Source organism: Eleutherodactylus coqui, chromosome 13 (assembly GCF_035609145.1).
Source record: "Eleutherodactylus coqui strain aEleCoq1 chromosome 13, aEleCoq1.hap1, whole genome shotgun sequence".
Lineage (NCBI taxonomy): Eukaryota > Metazoa > Chordata > Amphibia > Anura > Eleutherodactylidae > Eleutherodactylus > Eleutherodactylus coqui.
This window is the reverse complement of record NC_089849.1, coordinates 97,601,345-97,621,928: the sequence shown is the minus strand read 5'-3', so window position 1 is coordinate 97,621,928 and position 20,584 is coordinate 97,601,345. Positions and strand designations below refer to the sequence as shown.

Below are 20,584 nucleotides of genomic sequence, written 5' to 3'. Positions count from 1 at the left end.
AAAAAACCACCCGCACAGCGCTTACCTGAATCCCGGCGCTCCGGTGACTTCTCTACTCACCGCTGAAGATGGCCTCTTCCTCCGTGGACCGCAGCTCTTCTGTGCGGTCCACTGCCGATTCCAGCCTCCTGATTGGCTGGAATCGGCACGTGACGGGGCGGAGCTACACGGAGCTACACGGAGCCCCATAGAGAACAGCAGAAGACCCGGACTGCGCAAGCGCGGCTAATTTGGCCATCGGAGGCCAAAAATTAGTCGGCACCATGGAGACCAGGACGCTAGCAACGGAGCAGGTAAGTATAAAACTTTTTATAACTTCTGTATGGCTCATAATTAATGCACAATGTACATTACAAAGTGCATTATTATGGCCATACAGAAGTGTATAACCCCACTTGCTGCCTCGGGACATCTCCTTTAAAGGTTATAATTAGAAGTGAGCGAGCACACTCGGATACAGCAGTTGAGTGAGCATTGCTCTCCTCGAGTAACTGCTGACCGGTCCGATCTTTCTCTCCCCCCCCCCCCCCCCGCTACCCCTTACCGCTCACTCCCGCCACCCCCACCCCCTCCTCGAGCCTGCTCGGACCAGTAAGCAGTTACTTGAGAAGAGCAATGCTCGCTCGAGTAACTGCTGTATCCGAGCGTGCTTGCTCATCTCTAGTTATAATATGGTATTATTTCACAGGGTGCTCATTTGAACTGAACATAACACAGGGCAACAGCTTATTCCCAACTACTTGGTCCCCTTGTTTTAGTTTTGTGCTGCCTGAATCCAACTTCAATCTCACGGCATAGTGCATAAGACGTTTATCCTACAGTCAGTCTTACAGACAATCTGCATTTACTGCCAGTGCATCACAACAGCAGAGCAAGAGGTGCATGAATCAGCCCCAATTGTAGTCTTGGACTCCACCATTCATACATTATAACACAATAGGCCCCACAGTGCCTGCTAATAGAAGTGTTTAGCACATAACATGGTAAACACTACAATACAGTTACAATGTGGTGGTGCAAACTTGACAGTCCTGGTTATGGTCACTAGAACCTTGGCAGTCAACAACATAACAAATGGTAACAAAGTTTAGTTCTCACTTTTGGTAAGAGGCTGCGGTACATGGAAGCAACTACATCAATCCCTTTATAGTACCACTGCAGAATTTTTTTAGATGATGATGCAATATGTAAATGCATATATGAATGGGTTAACTGGATTTCAGATTAACTATTTAGCTATAAACCCTTTAGAAAAAGTTAAAAACACCCCGCTCCATCATAGCTTTGTCCCCACAGCCGAGTCTCATGTGAAAAAGTTTGGAAATGGAATTTAAGCAGTTGACATCACTGAGGAATGTTTTTCTTGGCCAGATCATTGCTCTGAATGGGTAGCGTACCATGCTGGCGACAAGTACACAAGGATCAAGTTTGCTTGAAGGGTCTCGTGGCTCCATATCATCTCTGATCGATTGGTTATAACTTCCCTGTCAGCAGCAGGAACTAAGACTTTTTTACAATGTATCTATTTACTTTCAGGAACTCTTCTGTTGGGGCTCTTTAAATAACATTTCCCTCCACAAAAGAAAAATGCCCAGTAAGTAAACTCCAAGAATGAGCTTCTGTCAGTGATCCTCTTCAGCCAAGAATAGGTGGTGAGGTGACTATTTTTGAAGTACATGCACACAGACTATATTTTTGTCTGATTTTTGAACCGAAAAATTGGTCCAATAATTGGACTGAAATAGCATCCGTAATGAATGGGTGTGTGAACGCGGGCTTTTTTTTCACTCGAATGGAAAATCCGAGTAAAAAAAGAATTGCATGTCCTATTTTTGGCCAATTCTCAGATAAAAATGTACATGTGCAGGGTCATTTACATCGGACAGCACACGGACAGGATATCCCAGTGCAATTCAATGCGAGTTGCACCTGAGAATATCGGGCACGACTTTAAATTTGTCAATGTTTTAGCAGCCTAAGGGAATAATTGTCCCAGTTGTCTCCATAATTCCACCAACCTCTCCTGTACTAGGATACACGTTCAAGTTGGGTCCCAGAAGTGGGATGAGTACCCCCATGGATTAATGTTACCTCATGTTACCTCAGCTTATTTTCAGAATACCCTCCTAACAAAGTAGAAACCCCCTTTAAAAGACAAAGGTTTATTCCAAAGGTGGAGCAGTCAAGCTATACATATTAGGTCATTTTTGTGGGTGATCCAATATGTCAGAGAAGAGAGACAATTATTTCACAAGTAGTATCTGTGCATGAATATATGTCATGTTTAATGAATATTAATCAATCAATCAGAGAATTTGACCTCTGCTGACTTTATGACCAGTTTTTCTCCAAAATGTCTTGTCTCATATTTGGGTCTTCTTTATATAATGTTCATATTTCACATGGTTGTCCATTTTGTTGTTGGTCATCCTCTTTCCCTTTTCTCACCACCCTTTGAAGTTAATTGTCTTCTCCAGTATATCGAGTCTATCATAGGAAAATGCTTTAGTCTGGCCATTTATGAAGTGGAAGGTTTGGCTTCGTCAAGGATCCACCACTTTGCCTTCGATGACTTTTTAAAAATCCTTCTTCAATGCTACATTTCAACGTTAATACTTTTTTCAGTTCTCCTGTATCATCTAAAGAAGCAGTGGATAAAAACTTATTGTACAGTATCATTGTTTACTAGACATATCAATGAAGATGAAGATTTGCAACCATAATCACTATTTTGCGTTGATGGAGCTAAGATTTCTAGTCACTAGGTCCAAGACTCCCTCCACCCACCCTTTTCCTGCTCTACACCTCTCAATCTTGGGTATGTAACTCATATAGTCTCACTTGTGTGTTTTCTCTGCTGACAAAGTCTTGTTATGAGGTAGATACATCCACCTCAGGTAAGAATGCCCACTCGCATCTTGGAAGCTAAGCATGGAAACTTGTTATTTTTTCATAAATTTCAGTATAGGACACAGTTTGGGAGAACACACGTAAATGTATATGGTAAGACATGAAAAAGTCTTAATGGGTCCTTAGGTAGATCCCTGCTTCTACTAGCTTCCTAGCTACTTACTTAATGTTCCCATTATCACCGATGAAGACTAGTGGCCATGTTTTCCTACTGGAGGGACTACCGTAGAAGCAATTGTTAGACCTCTAGTATAGAAGTATCAAAACTGATCACCTTGGTTTCTTCACTAGCACGGAGATCCAGCAGGTTCACCTCTGATGGCAAGAAAAAGAGTTTTTCCTATTTTTTTTCTATGATCAAAGATGCCTGGTGTCATGAACTACTAGAGTCTCGCCAGCCAGAAACTCATCTAAGCAGATCTTAGGATAAATGAGTGGGCTTACTAAATATAGGATTCCTGTCAGACCACCATTCTTATGATAGGGCTTTATCACTATATGTATACATTAAGACAACTTTCTAAGAAAAGAACACATTTCTCAAATACATTACATTTAAAGTGTTTCTCCGCTTTGGAATTTCTGGGTTTGTGAAGTTCCACAGAATGTTTTCTCAAATAGAAGCCAAGTTCTTAAATATTTGCAGACTGTTATTATCAGTGAATTTATCGAGGCCTTTGCAAAAACAATGACGTACTGGATGATTGTTTACGTCTTCTGAAAAGTTGATTTTTTTTTTACATTTTAATCCCCGTCAAGCCCACTGGGTTTGGTAACAGAAAACTGTTCGTAGTAGACTGTCAACACCTGAATTGAAACTATTAATATTGTAGGGCTACACTCAATATTAGTTTCTGTTTTGAAATGCAAAACAGGCCTCCCAAGTGTCCCAGATTCGGCAGCACAGTCCTGGTTTTGACCCAGTGTCCCGCCATTCTAGGTGGTCTCCTGTGTGTACCGATTGCTCCTTCCTCCAGCACCCAATGTGATTCTTTCATCACACTGGGTGCTGCTGGTGAATGGTGCTGGAAACCACACTATGGGGTGAAGGCGGCGTGATGATGTCATAGGGTTGCACAGGATGTCAGCCAGAAGATGCCAGAAAGCAATGCAAGGTCATAAAGGAGGTGAGTAAGTTTTTTTTTTTTCTCTTGGGGTATTATAGCTACAGGGAGGTTGTAGGCTCTATATTCCTACAGGGGGCAGTATGTCTAAATATTACTCCAGGGGGGCAGTATGGCTATGTATTACTATAGAGGGACAGTATCACTACAGGGGGCATTATGGCTATATATGAATACAGAGGGATAGTAAGGCTCCTTATTAACTACATGGGGACAGTGGGGATCATTATTGCAGTGGACAATGTGGCTGCTTGTTCATTACTCAGAGGGCACTGTGAACCACACTGTTATACAGTATTTAGGGCAAATCATGTGTGGCACAATGAAACATCTGTGAGGAAGCCTTTGAAGAGACAAGTTGTGTCCAAAAGAAGGTGTCATGTCGATGTGGACTGGATTGAGAAGAAAACTCCATCATTAATTAGAGATGACGTCACGTGTGAGTCACATGTCATAATGTCGTTCTTTATTTTAGCCGGGATCCTTCTCCCCTTTCCCCGACGTCTCCTCTTAGGTTCCACGAGAGCAGGAGAGGAGGTGTCCGGCAGCACACACATGTCACAGTGTGTTCCGGGATGCATATTAACTTTTTCTTTCCCACTTCTGCCCTAATCAGCAATTCCAGCAACCTGATTGCTTGTTTGGGCTGATTCACAGTTCCAGCAATTGGAATTGTTGATTAGCGCAGAAGTGGGGAAGAAAAAGTTAGGGATCATCGCCGAGCAGAAGAGAAGCTGAGCTTCCAGGATGAGGCGGAGGGGGTAAGTATGTGAGTCTCGGGGGGGGGGCGCGGCCACTGTGGGGGTTCACCACTGCACTGGCGTCCGCTGTGGGGGGCTCACTACTGCACTGGGGGCCGCTGTGGGGGGATCACTACTGCACTGGGGGCCGCTGTGGGGAGTCACTATTAAATGGGGTTAGGGTGTCACTATTACTGCTGGGACCGCTGTAGGGGTCACTATTATCGGGGGGGGCACTATTATCGGGGGGGCGTCACAATTACCGCTGGGGTATGTTTACATGTGGTGGAAATGGGCAGGGCTGTTTCAAAATAGCGTGCAGATTTTGACTGCTTTTTGGATGCAGAAATGCTGCAGAATTTTCCACAGAAATTTCCGCTGAGGACATTCTGCAGCATTTCCGCATCCAAAAAGCAGTCAAAATCTGTACGCTGTCTATTTTGAAGCGGCCCTGTCCTTTTTAGAACAAAGAGGGTAAAATCATACATCGTAATAAGCTCCGCCCCCTGACGTGTTGGCACTTTGCGATAAATAAGTCGGTTTTGGGTTGCGGTTTGGGCACTCGGTCTCTAAAGGCTCAAGTTACACCTTTTGCTCCATCCCTTTCACTAGGGCCAATGTCTAGTGATGTGCATAGCTCCTCTATCATCCAGCCCTCTTCTCTGACTGTATAAATAAAACTGACCTAATTTTGGACATCATGGTTGGGCAGGTGGATCTTTGATCAGATCAAGCCTAACCTTCCAGAAATGATCAGTATGAAGTTGTCTCTTATATTCAGGACATACAATATGAACGCCCAACTCAATGGAAACCTGGTGTAACCGTCCACAGCTCACGGGTCTGGGGAGATCTGGGAGGACTGGTTGGGCTGCATTTAAATGGTTGAGAAAAACGCCCAAGTTGTGTGTGATTGCACATTGTAATAATCCTTCTTTTTCAGGATGTTAATTTACATGAGCGAATTGTCTCTCGCAGTGATAGTGCACAACGAAAAAATTGCAGCATGCCCAATGTCCAGTGCAAGAATCTCCCATTATTCTCTATGGGTGCCAAAAAAACACACCGCAGTTGCATGTACATACGAATTTCATGTGAGTGCATTGCATTTTTTAATGCAGGTTACTATGGCAACCAAGAGGGAAAAAAAAATAGGAAATTCAGACCAGTGCAGAAGGGAAATGGGCCAGAAGCCAGTCACAGAGAAAATATATTTTCCAGCACAATGCCATGTTTATTTGATAAATAGTGACTTTTTTCACCAGTGCCGGGCAGGCCAGCATTGTGGGGCATTCGCTGTGAGGAGTACCACGTTCGCAGTCTGCGTGGGCGGAGGTGGCATAATATTTATTCGGTGAGGAAGAATGGGATTTGCGAGGCACAGCGCACTGAGAAAAATGCGTGAGTAATTTGTATTACCGTTGTCTTATCACTGTTGTGTTGGCCTCAAGTACTTCTAGTGCTAATGTGTTTTTATGCCTATTTTTGCCAGCTTTATGCCTGTGTTGTTTTTTTTATGCACTCTGATCTAAATTCTAGCCGTACAACTATTGTAGTTTGACGCACTCTGTTGTCAGAATTTTTCCTTCGCTTTCAGGACTCTTTGTTGTAAAGTGTACAAGCGGTACTGTAGCATTTTTCAGGAACACTATCTTATCACCTTAGGGAGAGCAACTAGAAGGTGAGTGAGTGAGGAGACTTATAAGGCCATTCATGCTCCTCTGGGTAATATGCAAATAAGGGAGATGGATTCTGGCTTGGCTTTCAATTCACAATCATTGTTACAAGGCTTGTATAAGGAGTCTAACATTGACCTGCAGGAATGCTGCCTTCCAATAGGTGGCGCTACAAAGGTATTCTTCCATCTCCCTTATTTGTAAAATTTTTGGCATAGCGGTGCATAAAATCTTACAGTGATAGTGTTTACATGTATAGAGCCCTGTGGCCCAAACACAAGTTGTACCATTATTGTATTTAATGTGCACTCTATACTGCCTTACTACAAATGCAAGGCAGATTAGTTAGTGCAAGTTGCAACTGTATGTGAGTATATTTAAAGGACTATTCCAGTAATTTACATTTTTCTTTATGTGACCCTACGATCAATTTAGAAAAAAATAATGCCGAAAACTTATGCGACCACTTATGGTCCCATTTTAACAAGTATCTTCAAATACTAATGAAACATAGCCTCATCTTCTTACTGCTTACTGCTTATGCTTTAACCGCAAGGAGGTTCATAAAAACCAAACTCTTTCTCTACCTTGTTTTTGCTATTGCTATAAGTAATTCATTTTTTTTCTATTTAGAACTTTGGCCAACTTTTGAGGAGGACCAGCAGATGAGGTCGGACACCAGACCCTCCAGTGAGTCTGAAAACAGTGTCCCTGACGAGACTGCCTCCACTACCACCATCACTAGCAGCCAAGCTGGGCCATCCCAGGATGCTGAGTCCGAAGAAGAGCCATCATCTTGACCAGAAAAGGCAGCAAGGAGGCAATGCACAGTGACAGCAGCTTCAAGAGTGCAAAAGTTCCAGGCGTGCTGGACAAGAAGTGGACCAACGTGTTCTGGATTTCTTACAGACACAGAGGCTACGTGACTGGGCTTATAATCATGCTGTCACTCTGGCGGACAGCCTTAGAGAAGTTCTACGGCAGTGTCATATGCCATTACAAATAGCATTTTCAAGGCTTGTGAACCTCTTACAAAATACTTTATGGCCATTAACCGTTTGCAGCAAAACAGCTTGCATCAGGCCTCTAGACAGCCTTTGCAAAGTGTATATACTCTGCCACTTGTCCACCTACGCTGCATTTTTACTCACCAGTATGGATATGCGCAGACCACCCCCTACTATAGCCGCACCTCTCAACACAGATGTCAGTTCCCCAGCCACTCCCTGACCTCACATCGCCACCTACTTACACAAAGATGTACTTTTTTTTGTTCCTTTGTCCTGTTTCTTCTTTACATTTTTTTTTTAAGTTTTGTAGTTTTCAATTTTTTTTGTTATGTTAGTAAAATTTTAAAAGGTTAATTATCTGGTAGTCATTGCTTTTTTAACAAACAATCCCAAAAGAGAAACTAATGAATGTGTATCAGGCTAACAAGCAAAGCACCCCAGACTTTACTGTTACCGATCTTCATACTTTCTGAAATTATACCAGTGGAGAGAAATACCGCTCGCCTCTGTGCCATTTGTAGTCAAGGCTGAGTCTTGGGTATTACGATTTTAGCATTAAAAAGCCAAGTTGGCTGTTCTTCTATTCACCAGCAAAGTCACCGCTAGACCAAACAAATACTTACCATTGCACATTATCTAGCACAACATGGATAGGCCAAAGGACATACTGCAGTATCTGCGTGATGCTGCAGGGGAAGAGGTGGTGAAATATTCATTCGGTAAAGTAGAGTATCAGCAAGAAAGCTACTGCTAAGATTGCAAAATAAAACGACTTGTCTGGGCCAAGCAACACCTCCAAACATGGTGACTTCTCTTTCATCAAGGTTGCTGGGTCCGCATATTGGTGAGATTGGCCAATGAAGGTTCATGCTGTCACCTTGTGAAGTGGTGTGAAGATCTGGACGTGGCGTCATGACGACCTTCACACAAAGTCTACTCCAGGAATAGACACAAGAGAAGAGTGTGGACAATATGCCAAGGCGAAAACAATGGAGTATGGGACAGTAGTAGCTACTGGTCTAGAGTGGCACTCAAGTATTGTTGGGTGTTATCAGCAGGAGCATGGAAACAGCTGAAGCAGAGGGGAAGCAGCGGTGGCTGGCACCTTGGAGTGGCACTAATGTACTTTGCATGTGCTATCAGCTGGAGCAGAGTATGGTGGGTTATGGCAGCAGTGGAAAGTGCTCTCGAGTGGTACACATGGACCTATGGGTCTATTCAGTTGAAATCGGGGTGCGTGGGCTTAGGGATACAGTCATGCCCTTGGGACTCTTCAGGCACCAGTAGCCAGGTACCACTGCTAACTCTGCAACATAAGAGGACACAAGTAATACATATGGCACATAGTAGGTCAGCTGCTCTCCTATAGATTTTGCATTGGAGCCCACAAGCTACAGGTCACACCTTTTATCTGGAGTGTAGGGCTTACTGAAGTGAGGATCAACAGTACGAAAAAGGTTAAGTGGGGTCAAGTACAATTTATCAAATAATAGAAGAAAGACCAGTAACCTAAGCCAAGTTCATAGGGAAAGCCTTTGTTTTCCAAATAACCCGATGACATCACACATGACATCTTATAATCTGTCATGGGACTTTGGCTGTATCTAGCCATGGGTTAACCTGGAGATTCTAGTGGAACATAACTACATTTATAGATGACATTTTTGGCATGAAGAGAAGCTTAGATTTATGCCACCAAGATCTCCATCGCTTTTCCATCCTTGAGGACCACCTAGTACCCAATGGTGCCATGTTCTGGTGCAGCTAGGATTTACAACTTCCAAGAGATTTTTGCAGATCTCTTAAGAACAAGTCTTAAGAAACAGCCCCCAAAAAACATGAATTACCTCTGTCCTGACATGAAGACATTAAGGAACACTTAATTTGTTAGGTTCTTGTAATGATGGAGTGATCTCCTCAAGTCTTCAACCTCCAATTCCAGACGAGCACTTAGTGGCTAAAACAACCCGAATTCTGCCAGAAATTTCCATGGTCCTTACTTATCCCGTCTCGCAGACACCTAAATCTTTATGGGATTCTTAAGTGATGTCTGCTCGGATACAAAGCAGAGAGGGTTACGGGAACGAGAAGGTAAATGATTTGGCTGATTTTATCATATCAAACCTGGAGCGGTGAAGGAACAGGATGACAATGTTTATTTTGGCAAATTTCCTTCTACCTGACATGAAATAGTTTCTTCTTTGTTCGTTTATCCCGATGTTATCATTTCTTATTCTACATTAAATCTCTGTGTCAGAGCAGAAGATGCAGAAGGCTGAACGTCCTGGAATACAAGAGTGACTCAATAATCTTGACATGCTGATCTTCTTGCACTGAATTGTTTTTCCATCATCACTTAAGATGGCCTTAGACATTATATGTACGGGCATATTGGGCATGCCTGTTGATATCAGTGGGTATGGCCAGTTATATAATGTTTATGGGGGCCTCTCAACTCTTCCCCAACGGTAGATGTTGGGGGAGATAAGAATCGGACAGTTGGTTTTCAATTGCCCAATCACTTTTTTCTCAGGAGATAAGTCATTGCCGGAGGTATTTAGACAAAGCAGTGCAAATACATGTAAGTAGCGGGAAATACAACACTAATAGGCCAAATCACTGCATATGTAGTCCCTGTCACCTACTTTTAGTCCTATAAGCTAAGCTCATGGACTGAAAGTAGATGAGTCTGGGGATGTAAGAGTTATACTTGCCTCCCCCGTTGTTCCCTCGTTGTCAACACTGGAAGCAGCTGCTCAATCCATTGAGTGGTGCTGCTAAGTGTCCGCCCATTATAAAATGAGAACTACTTAGCAGCGCCAATGTAGTCCCACCCACTGTTCAGATCATCCAACCAGGGGTATATTACGTATTGTGCAAAAAAATCGTTGGACTGTGCGAATGTGAACGATATCATTCAGTGTAAGCAGGCCGACCAATGAGAATTAGTTTGGTTCTCGTTCACTTTATTCAGACATACAAATAATCGTTCGCTAATTCGCACATCATTACATGTGAACAGAGATTGTTTAGTTGTTCACATTCACTGGTACAACGATATGAATGACTGAACAATTCGCAAACGCAATTCTGAACAAAATTGCAAATGATTTATCTGTATGTATAAACAGACTGCATGAGCGAACTCTGTCATTGATCGCTCATGCAAGCGATTTACCGCTTCCTGTAAAAGGAGCCTTACAAGAATCATTTAAGGTGTTTCAATGAGGGTATAAAGTGATTGTTCTCAGCAAGAGAAACCAAGCAATCTTGTAGATATGATACCTTTTAAAAGCCAACAAAAATACATGATGTTATAGTGAGCTTGCGAACCTCTTGCGTTCTTCTTCAGGCTAGAATGGAATAGATCCGAAGAGGCATGAATATTTATACATACTTATGACAAGGCATAGACATGGATGGGATTGATTTGCACTTAAAAGGAATACTGCAACAGAGACATAAACATTTTTAACCAGACACTGATAAGGGAGTGAAAGTTTATGGTCCCTGAATTACTGTTGGGGGAGTCACCAGGCCAGCAGTCTTGTCTGTGCTATAGATGTTTCAAACCTCCCATTCACCCATAAATCCTCGGGAATAATTTAGTCCTCCATTGAACGTGTCAAAAGTTGTTATCAATTTATATTCCCAAATTCTTCTATGGTTTGTGACTTGAAACCACCCTTCAAAAGCATAACTCTTATATCTCCTATGTCATGTCCATGGTTAGAGAAGTGCTTGGCCACTGGTAATTATGTCTTCCTCTGTTTAATTGTGTGGAGATGAGATCTTATCCTCGCTTTCAGTTTTTACCCTGTTTCTCCAACATAAAGCCCCCAACAGGACATTTACCGCACATGATCAGGTACACAACAATGGATGTGGAACATGTGAATGTCCCTGGGATCTTATAGTCCTGCTGTGTGTTGGGGATTCGTATCCTGTCTGCGGTCCGTACATGTCAGCAGGTCTTACAACTCCTTACAGGGATAAGTTCCTTTTTGTGTGCCAGAGGGCAATGGACTCCTGATTATAAAGTTTCTTAAATTTGGAGGTTGCCTGTAACATAGAAGGGGAGGGTCTGGGAATATGGTTTTCAGACAGTCATCCTTGTGTAAGGTATGATGGAGTTTCTTTGCTGTTTCCTTAGTATCTCTAATTGCGGATTGTAGGTCACTACTAGAGGTACATGACTGTTTCTTTCCTTCTCCTTGTATTGGAGAGAATGAGGGTATAAGCACGCCACCATCTTATAGATCAGCAAGCCTGCCCATAACACTTCCGGTCCATACGCGGTAGATACAGTTCTGTCACATGATACTATGAGATACCCCAACAGTGCACGCGTATTAGAAATACCGGACATCATCCTGACTAGGGCAGGGGATGAGGCTTTGGTCAGACTGGAATGAGACACATCTATTGTTATATAACTCTCTGATAAAGGAGGGAACATTGTGATCTTAGATCAAAGACCATATCTGGTGATGCATCAGGATCTATCGAGCAATCGTGATTGCTATAAAATCCTGGGGCGTAATCCGACTGAGGAACATTGTGAATTACTTAACGATATTCTGGCGAAGGCCTTGGAGACTCAACTGATTGGTTAGACTGAATTTGACTTTCTGATGCCCACTAATCCTCGAAACCCTACTTTCTTTGCCTAAAGTACACAAGGGTCTTGACAGACTGAAGAGCAAGCCGATTGTCTCAGGCATCAATTCGGTATGTTAGAATATCAGCCTGTATGTTGACAAGGTGTTACGAAACTTTGTGACGGCATTACCCTAATACATAATGGGTTTATTGTTAAAAATTGATGAAATCTCCATAGATGATGATATCCTGCAGGCTTCAATTGATATTGAATCATTGTAGAGCAGTTTACCACATGGCCCGGGGGTGATGGCTGTGAAACACGTCTTGCAGATGAGGGGAACTCAGTGTGGTCTCTATAACATATTTGTGATACAGTTCCTTGAATTTATTCTTGGCCATAATATTTTTCTATTTGACATTAGATTCTTCCACCAGCTCAGGAACACTGCGATGGGGAGCCCTTATGCCAGCAAGTATGCTAATTTATTCCTGTGCTGGTGGAAGGGCACTATGGTTTTTTGTGAAGACCAAATGGACCATGCAAATTATTTTCTGGGTTCATTTTATTGATGAGGTTTTCATCCTCTGGAAGGCTACTGAGCGTCATTTGGGAGATTTGCTGAATATCTTAACCAAAATGAAATTGTGATAAATTCTACCAGCGACATTAACCCTCGGAGATTGATCTTTTCGGATCTGGTAATTGAGAAGGATGAGCAGGGAGGTTTGTGAACTAAGAGCTTTAGGAAACCGACCTCGACTAACACTCTCTTAAGGTGGGAAAGTCATTACTCTCAGTACCTTAGGATATGATATAACTGTTTCTCAAATGATGCTTTTAGAGAACAGGCTTGTGATCTTTGAGAAAGGGGTTATCCTGATAGGGTCCTGTGTGATGCCTTTAATTTGGCACTTAGAGCAGAATGGTCTACTTTATTAATACCAAAGAGCAAGAGAAGGTGATAGTGATGTAGTGGCCCAGTACACCATTTTGGTCCCCTCCATAAATGTCATCTATGTATTGTCTCATGTAGATGCACTGTGCAAAGCTGTCTTGTCATTTTCTGTATATGTGTTGCACAGCTGCAGTGTCTGAAGGGTTAACTGTGATAAAATCATTGCCTGTCAGATCTGTCTGCTGAATGTATCTATTCTATTGTGTTATGTGGTATAAGTGAAGGTATAAATAGGAGTGTCTGAGAGTGGGAAAAAAAGTTCTATCTTCAACCTGTTAGTGCTGCCTTGTTCAGGAACCCAAGAGAGTGCTAACACATGGCCGCATGGAAGCACCTTTAGCTTCCATGTAGGTGAAGATAGAAGAGGAGGGGCGACATCCCTTAGTGCTTGGAGTGTGGATGTGAGGAGTGAGTCCCAGCAACAGAGACAGAGCAACCCCCAGTTTTCCTAAAACAGGTACCCGTTCACACCACAGGCTTTTCCTGTGCGGCCGTCCAACGCTAGGATCACCGCACAGAGGTACTTGATTGTGATACCCACACATATGCTGTGTGGGGTGTATGTAGTCTAAGCCTTTTTCTTGATTAATTGTCTGCTAGAGTGTATGTGGAGTCACACCTACCCCCTTTCTCCTCCGGAGTTCTCACAATTCCAGGACCAGTGACATATAGATAACATGGACTATACGGCCGTATTGATCCTGTGTCTCCTCCCTACCTCTGAGCTATAGCCTGTCAGTACGCAAAGTGAATTGTACCTATGTTACCTGTTATTCAAGTTATTCTTAAGTAACAGTTATACCGGGCCTTAACCGTTCCTAAGGACCCGAGGAATTACACACAAATCTCTGTGGTTATTACTCCACCATATAGAATAACGGTGTGTGAGAACGGTGGCGTTATGAGTGATATCTACTACAACCCCCCTCATCCCCCTTATTCGCACTTTAATTTACACTGGCCTTGGCTACGTGTCATCCCTCCGAGACCAGAGCATGGTAAGTGTCACTGTGACGAGACAGCACTTATCCTTCCCAGCTTTTCATGTTAGCCAGGTGCCCTGGGTCACCCCTCTGGAGTGTTGCAGTAAGGTTTATGTAGTGACTACCTATGATGACAGAGCAGGACAAGCTTTCGATATACTAAGAAGATATTGGGGTATTTTCATCGGGTTATCATCTTGGACACCTTGGTGACTTTCAGAAGAGGAAGGTCACTAAAGAATAGGCTTGTTCGTAGTCATTTTCAGGGCCCTAGACAGACTGATACATGGCTGAGTAGAAGACCTTTGGGGATTTTCAGTATGGCAGATGCAAAGCTTGTGTATATATTCGACAAACAAAAAGGAATTTGTAAGTCACTTCACAAGTGTTTTACATGTATTACATACGTGACTTTTGCAACTGTAGTACTAAAATAGTTGTTTGTGTGGTGTCCGAGACACGAGGCACACGCTGAGGAATGGCAGGGGTAGAGATGGCACTTGTCACGGTGGCTCTACCAAACTCCTCCCCAGAGGGATGCATGCAACCTCAGCCAAGGAACCACTAGGCCTCTTCCAGGCAACGCTGGGGCAGCAGGTACCTGAATAATGGTGTAGTGGACCTGAAGAATTGTCACATGTGACGCCTCCATTCCTTTACTCCGTCGGAGGTCCGATGGGCAAATAAGAAAGTCCATACACAGTCAAATTAGTAACCTCAATCACTGGGAATGGGCAGTGACTGGAGCTTTACTTTTCGACTTGAAAACTTCACACACCAGTGCAGGAAGAACAGTTCAAAGAGCTCAGGAAGGAGAACACAGGATGACACCGGGCCTACAGTCTGAGTTAACTGTATGACTCCGCTCCTGGACACACACACTCCAGGACATAGGATGACACTGGACCTACAGTCTAAGTTATTTGTATAACGCCACTGACACTCACTTGTAGGTGGATACTTGAACACTGCAAGGTGGCTCTTTCACTTTCACTCAAGGTAGTGGTCCTGGAGTTGGAACATCAGGGTACCTCTCCTCTGCTTCCATTCTTCACCATATGAGAGTTGAATTTACCCCCATGTGGCCAGCACCCCACTCCACACTTTACCGTTGAAGAAATGGAACTCAAAAGCGACCACACCTTTTGGCTTGCACTCATATTTTTATCTTACATACCCACGTGACATGACAATTGGTTACAATTTCCAGACATATCCCAGGCATTCATAGACATTAACCTCTTACATGCTGCAGCTCTGCAATACACATAACTAGAGACAAGACAATTTGCACAGTAGCTCCACATTGAAGATATGACATGTTTGACAGTTATGGAGGGGCCAGATAAATAGACTTCGGGCCACTACATTTGCATTTTCTCCTGTGCATGTTCTTTTGACTATGTAGGGAACACTTTTTGTCAGTTGAGAAAGATTGGGGATCACTTAGGTGATAAGGCATGAAAGGTATATCTCTTTGGCTAGACGCAATTGGGGGAATTTACTAAGCCCGGAATTTCCTGCACCTGGCTTAGTTCAGTTTCTCCGTTTGTGCAAAAAATCATGACTCTTGTTTGCAAATATGACCCATAATGTCCAGACATAGTGGGGATTTGAGTTCTTACCCTTCACAGATATAGATTAAAATATAATGACATTTATTGAAAATTTCTAAAATTGTGGGCTCACATATAACACTTATAGACAATACGTAAAAAGGACAGGTAACATATAAGCAAAGAATAGGCCCTTATGCATATATGTAAGACAACGTATCTCTCGGATAGATTTTTAGAGATAGCTGCCGCTCATACAAATGAGAGAGGATAGAACTCCAGAAGGTGAAAGAGTGATATCCACGTCTAAGGATTATATAGCCGGCCGCTCACCATCAGAGCCGCAGGCGCTACCTCTCTTGCTCTGTCCCTGCCTCTTACCCCTGTCTAATCCAGCTAGGACTGACACTGTAGGGGTTCTGTCTTTCCTGGTCTCTATGAAAGAACTTTGAATGGAGTATTATCCCCCAGGTCTAGCCGAAACAACCCTCTATTCTCTGAAGCTAACCCTATCTGAGACTTATATTGCTACTTACCTGAGCTTCACCTGTGTAGGCAGTGCCCTCATCACACACAGCCGGGATAACTACCAGCTGTGTGAGAAGGGTCGGCCATAGATCCTGGAGAAGCATTCGCTTTAACAAACACTGAGAGACAGAACAATTTCCATCTGGGTATTGCATTAATCCACACTGGTCACAGAAATCTACAGACCAATGCAAGTACCCTAATGGATATTGCAGGAATTCTCTAGGAGGGTATCATCTGGCCTTGCCGTAGTAGCCGGTGACTAAGCCTGATTAAAGGGCGCCATCTGCTACACGGAAGTGCTATCTGAGGCATTCAAATACTGGCACATACCATCTTATATGCCAGATGGGATGAATGACCCTCTCCCTCTCTGAATATTCAAATAGAGAGCCCGATAGCGGTACCAACACAGATACCGCACGGGAAGTGACAAGCAAGAAGAGGTGACTATCGAACAGGTGGCATCACCTTAGCAGTATCAAACTGCAGCAGGACTATGTCCTGACGCACTAATCCTGTTGCTCTATTATCTTTACGTACTTTTCGGGCAATAATTACCCGCGCTCCTGAGGAACTGCCCCCTACATGGGTAGGGAAACGCGTCGAGCGAGCTTTCCGAAACGTTCTGGTCAGCATCACTGACACACAATGAGCCCATGTGTTTAGCACCTGTATACACAATAACTGTGCTACCAATGGGAAGTTATTAAATAAAGTGTTCTAGCAACAAGAGTACACATAAGAATACTGTGCCCTAGTACAGGCACCAATTCCTGTACCATATCAACATCTAAGTACAAATAATCCTTAAACGTGGATATCACTCTTTCACCTTCTGGAGTTCTATCCTCTCTCATTTGTATGAGCGGCAGCTATCTCTAAAAATCTATCCGAGAGATACGTTGTCTTACATATATCCATAAGGGCCTATTCTTTGCTTATATGTTACCTGTCCTTTTTACGTATTGTCTATAAGTGTTATATGTGAGCCCACAATTTTAGAAATTTTCAATAAATGTCATTATATTTTAATCTATATCTGTGAAGGGTTTCAGTTAAATTTATATACATCTCTATACCACTGTGATTTGGATTTGAGTTCTTAGTTTTAGGCTCCCACACACTTGCGTTTGCGTTTTTTGTTAATGAGATTCTCAATGGGACTTTCTAATGTTAAAAACGCAATGCAACGCAGTGCAACTTGTATTTTTGGTGCATTGCGTTTTTAACATTAGAAAGTCCCATTGACAATCGCATTAACAAAAAACACAAATGCAAGTGTGTGGGAGCCCTTACTATTGATGAAGTTGTGAGAAAATCACCATGTGGGAGAAAGCTCTCCCTCTTGAGCTATCCAGCCGTCTGGACAGCTCCCCTGCTGCACTTAGCCAGTCCTCCTGGTCTGGTTCCCTCTTCTGGCCCCGCCCTGCTCTTGATTCGGCAAATTATAAAAGCCTGGCCCTTGCCCTGCACCGGAGTGTGATTATTGTGTTCTTTCCGATAGTCTAGCTCCTCTCTCCTTGTGATCTACCATACCTACAAGCTGTTACCGACCTCTGGCATTCCTCTGACTACGTTACCTCCCTGTTCCCTTTGTACCTCAAACCGATACCTACTGTTACCTACCCTTGGCTAATCCTGACTACACTATCTGTCTGCTACGGTTACAACTTAGTGACTCCAAACTAGAACCAGATCGTTACAATGAGTGTTGGTGCATCACAATAATGTGCATGTGCATAAGACTTGCCTACTTAGGATGTGTACTAACATTTTCATGGTTATGTACCATGTCCATTTTGAATGCGCCAGTGTTTCTAATATGTGTTTTTTTGTGGGTGTTTTTAATTTATTATTCAATAAAGTTTAAGTTTTTAAGGAACTACATATGCCGAGGTGTTTAGCAGTGACTTTATCTTCTCTCTACATCTAGAACACATGTATGAACAAGAAAAAATCCAGAAGTGCTGAACCCAAACACCCCTGAATGGACTCCATTGACTATACTGGGGTCTACAATAACATACAAGTCCTCACTCAGATTATGTTTAACTGCGGTGGGTGCAGCACTTCGAGAAAGTCCTGATGCTCAATAGTGCTCAACCAGTAAAAACAGCCCAACTGGATTTTCACAATCTATGTTTCTTCTTCATATGCCCCAGAAGAAGCAGAGTTTGCAAAACTCCAGTCGGCCTGGAGCAGATGACCCCCTGAGCATTTGGGAGTATAAGAAAGGACTTGTTTTACACTCTCTGGTCATTTAAACATTTTTGTACTTTATTCTGGTAACATGGATATATAGTGGATGAAAGAACAAGTACATGTGGTCTATCTGATGATCTTCTCTGGAGCAAGGAGGTGGAAATTGCTATCTATTCTACACCTTACTCGGTTTTGCCGGATGAGCATAATTCATACTACGTGAACATATATGGGATTTGTCAGGCTTCCATCTCACTCTTTGACATTTTTCCAGAAAAAGTTGTGCTGCATGCTGTGCTATATAGTCTAGTCTCAAAACTTTTCTATTTTTCTATGCATGACAAGCTAAAGTTTCTATTGGTACCATTTTGGGGTATATATGTTTTTTTTATCACTTTGATTGCGTTTTTTTGGAGAGGCAAAATGAATAAAATAAACATTTTTCCTCCTTTTTTTATGGTTTATTTTGCATTTTCTGCCGTGCAGGATAGATAGTGCATTCAATTTATTGTACAGGCCATAACGGATACAACAGTACTAAATATGTGGGTGTTTTTTTTAAAGTATTTTTCTATACACAAACAGGAGAAAGTACATAAAAAAGGGTTTGGGTTTTTTTTACATGTTTTTTTTTTTTACACTATTTTTTATGTCCTTGTAGGGGCTTGAACTCTAAATGCTATGATTCCTATTATAATGCATTGCAGTACTTCAATGCATTATAGTTGACAATAGCGATCAGTGTCTGGTGTCCAGTTGCCATAACAACCCACCAGCTCTCTGCGATTACATTGCGGAGTACCGATGACGTCACAGAGGAAGTGCGCTCTCTCTGTGAACCCTGTAAATGCCGCAATGTACATTAATTGCAGCATGTAAGGGGTTAAGAGCGGGGATTGATGTTGACATTGATAACCGATGTTGCAGCGGTAGCTCGGCTATCAGTCACAGCTACCTCCCGCTGCGGGATGGCACAAGCTCACTTTTGAGCCCGCACCATCCACAGGACAAAAGTTTATATCCTGTTGCATTAAGTGCCCCCCAGCCAGGACGTAAACTTAGATCCTGTAGTGCTAAGGGGTTAAGGGCCAATGTGAAGCTAGTGACACCCTCTTCCGCTTGATACTGTTGTACAGACATCACTCTTTCAGAAAATAACTCGAACTATTTGTAGGACCTCATGGAATGTTCTATGAGCTAATGCTCCTCTCCAGCTGCCTTTAATTAATCCCTACCAATAGAATTCAGTGCGCCCAGAACATTGCAACTTTCTTCAAATGATTGAACCTCAGATATTTTCATACCCCCCAAAACATTTCGCACTGACTCACTACATTTAAGAATATCCTTCCATCCGTGCACCCCGTGTCTTCACATCTCTGATGTCTAGGAATGTTCTTTCTAAGGACGGACTCACACGGGTATAATCGCCAGAACGCACGTGATAGACCCCGACATTTTCACAATAATATACAGTTCTGGACACCGGTTGTCAAGAAAGATGTTGCAGTGCTTGAGGGGGTCCAAAGTATGGCAACTAAATTAATAAACAGAATGAGGGGACGGGAATACCCAGAGAGGCTAATAAAATTGGGATTATTTACCCTGGAAAAAAGACCGCTAAGGGGCGACCAAATTACTATGTATCAATACATGAGGGGACAATGCAAGGATCTCTCCCATCATCTGCTTATACCCAGGACTGCAACGGTAACAAGAGGGCATCCGCTACGTCTAGAAGAAAGCAGGTTTCATCACCAACATAGAAGGAGGTTCTTTACTGTAAGAGCAGTGAGACTGTGGAACTGTCTGCCTGAGGATGTGGTGATGGCAAAATCCACAGAGGAGTTTAAGAGGAGACTAGACGTCTTTCTAGAGCGCTATGATATTACAGGATATAGACATTAGGTGACCAGCGGGGTTGCTGATCTGAAATGTTGATCCAGGGATTACTCCGGCTGCCATTATGGAGTCAGGAAGGAATTTTTGTCCTCCAGATGAGCTAAGTTGACTCATTGGGGTTTTTTTTGCTTTCCTCTGGACCAACAAGGAAGGAAGGTGGGGGTTGAAACAGGCTGAACTAGATGGACATTGTCTTCATTCAGCCTAACATACTATGTTACTATGTAAAAGCAGGCACAACTGAACAGCGAATGAAACAAACTGAACGATGGATCAGCCTATGTAAACAGGCAGCAGTTCATCTATGAATGACGGCCTGTTTACTGTGTATGGAGGCCGGTGGGTGGAACGATCCCCCTCCACCTCCATTCACAGGCAATGATCGTTCC

The 20,584-nt window shown here is 42.9% G+C and overlaps 1 long non-coding RNA gene across 1 annotated transcript in view; it reads right to left on the bottom strand.

The window, feature by feature from the left end:
• Positions 1-2,187: 2,187 nt before the first annotated feature.
• Positions 2,188-20,584, bottom strand: part of LOC136588242 (uncharacterized) — a 122,916-nt gene continuing 104,519 nt past the window's right edge. The window contains exon 3 of the long non-coding RNA XR_010787558.1: positions 2,188-2,639. This is a non-coding gene — a long non-coding RNA (uncharacterized lncRNA). The remainder of the gene's footprint in view (positions 2,640-20,584) is intronic.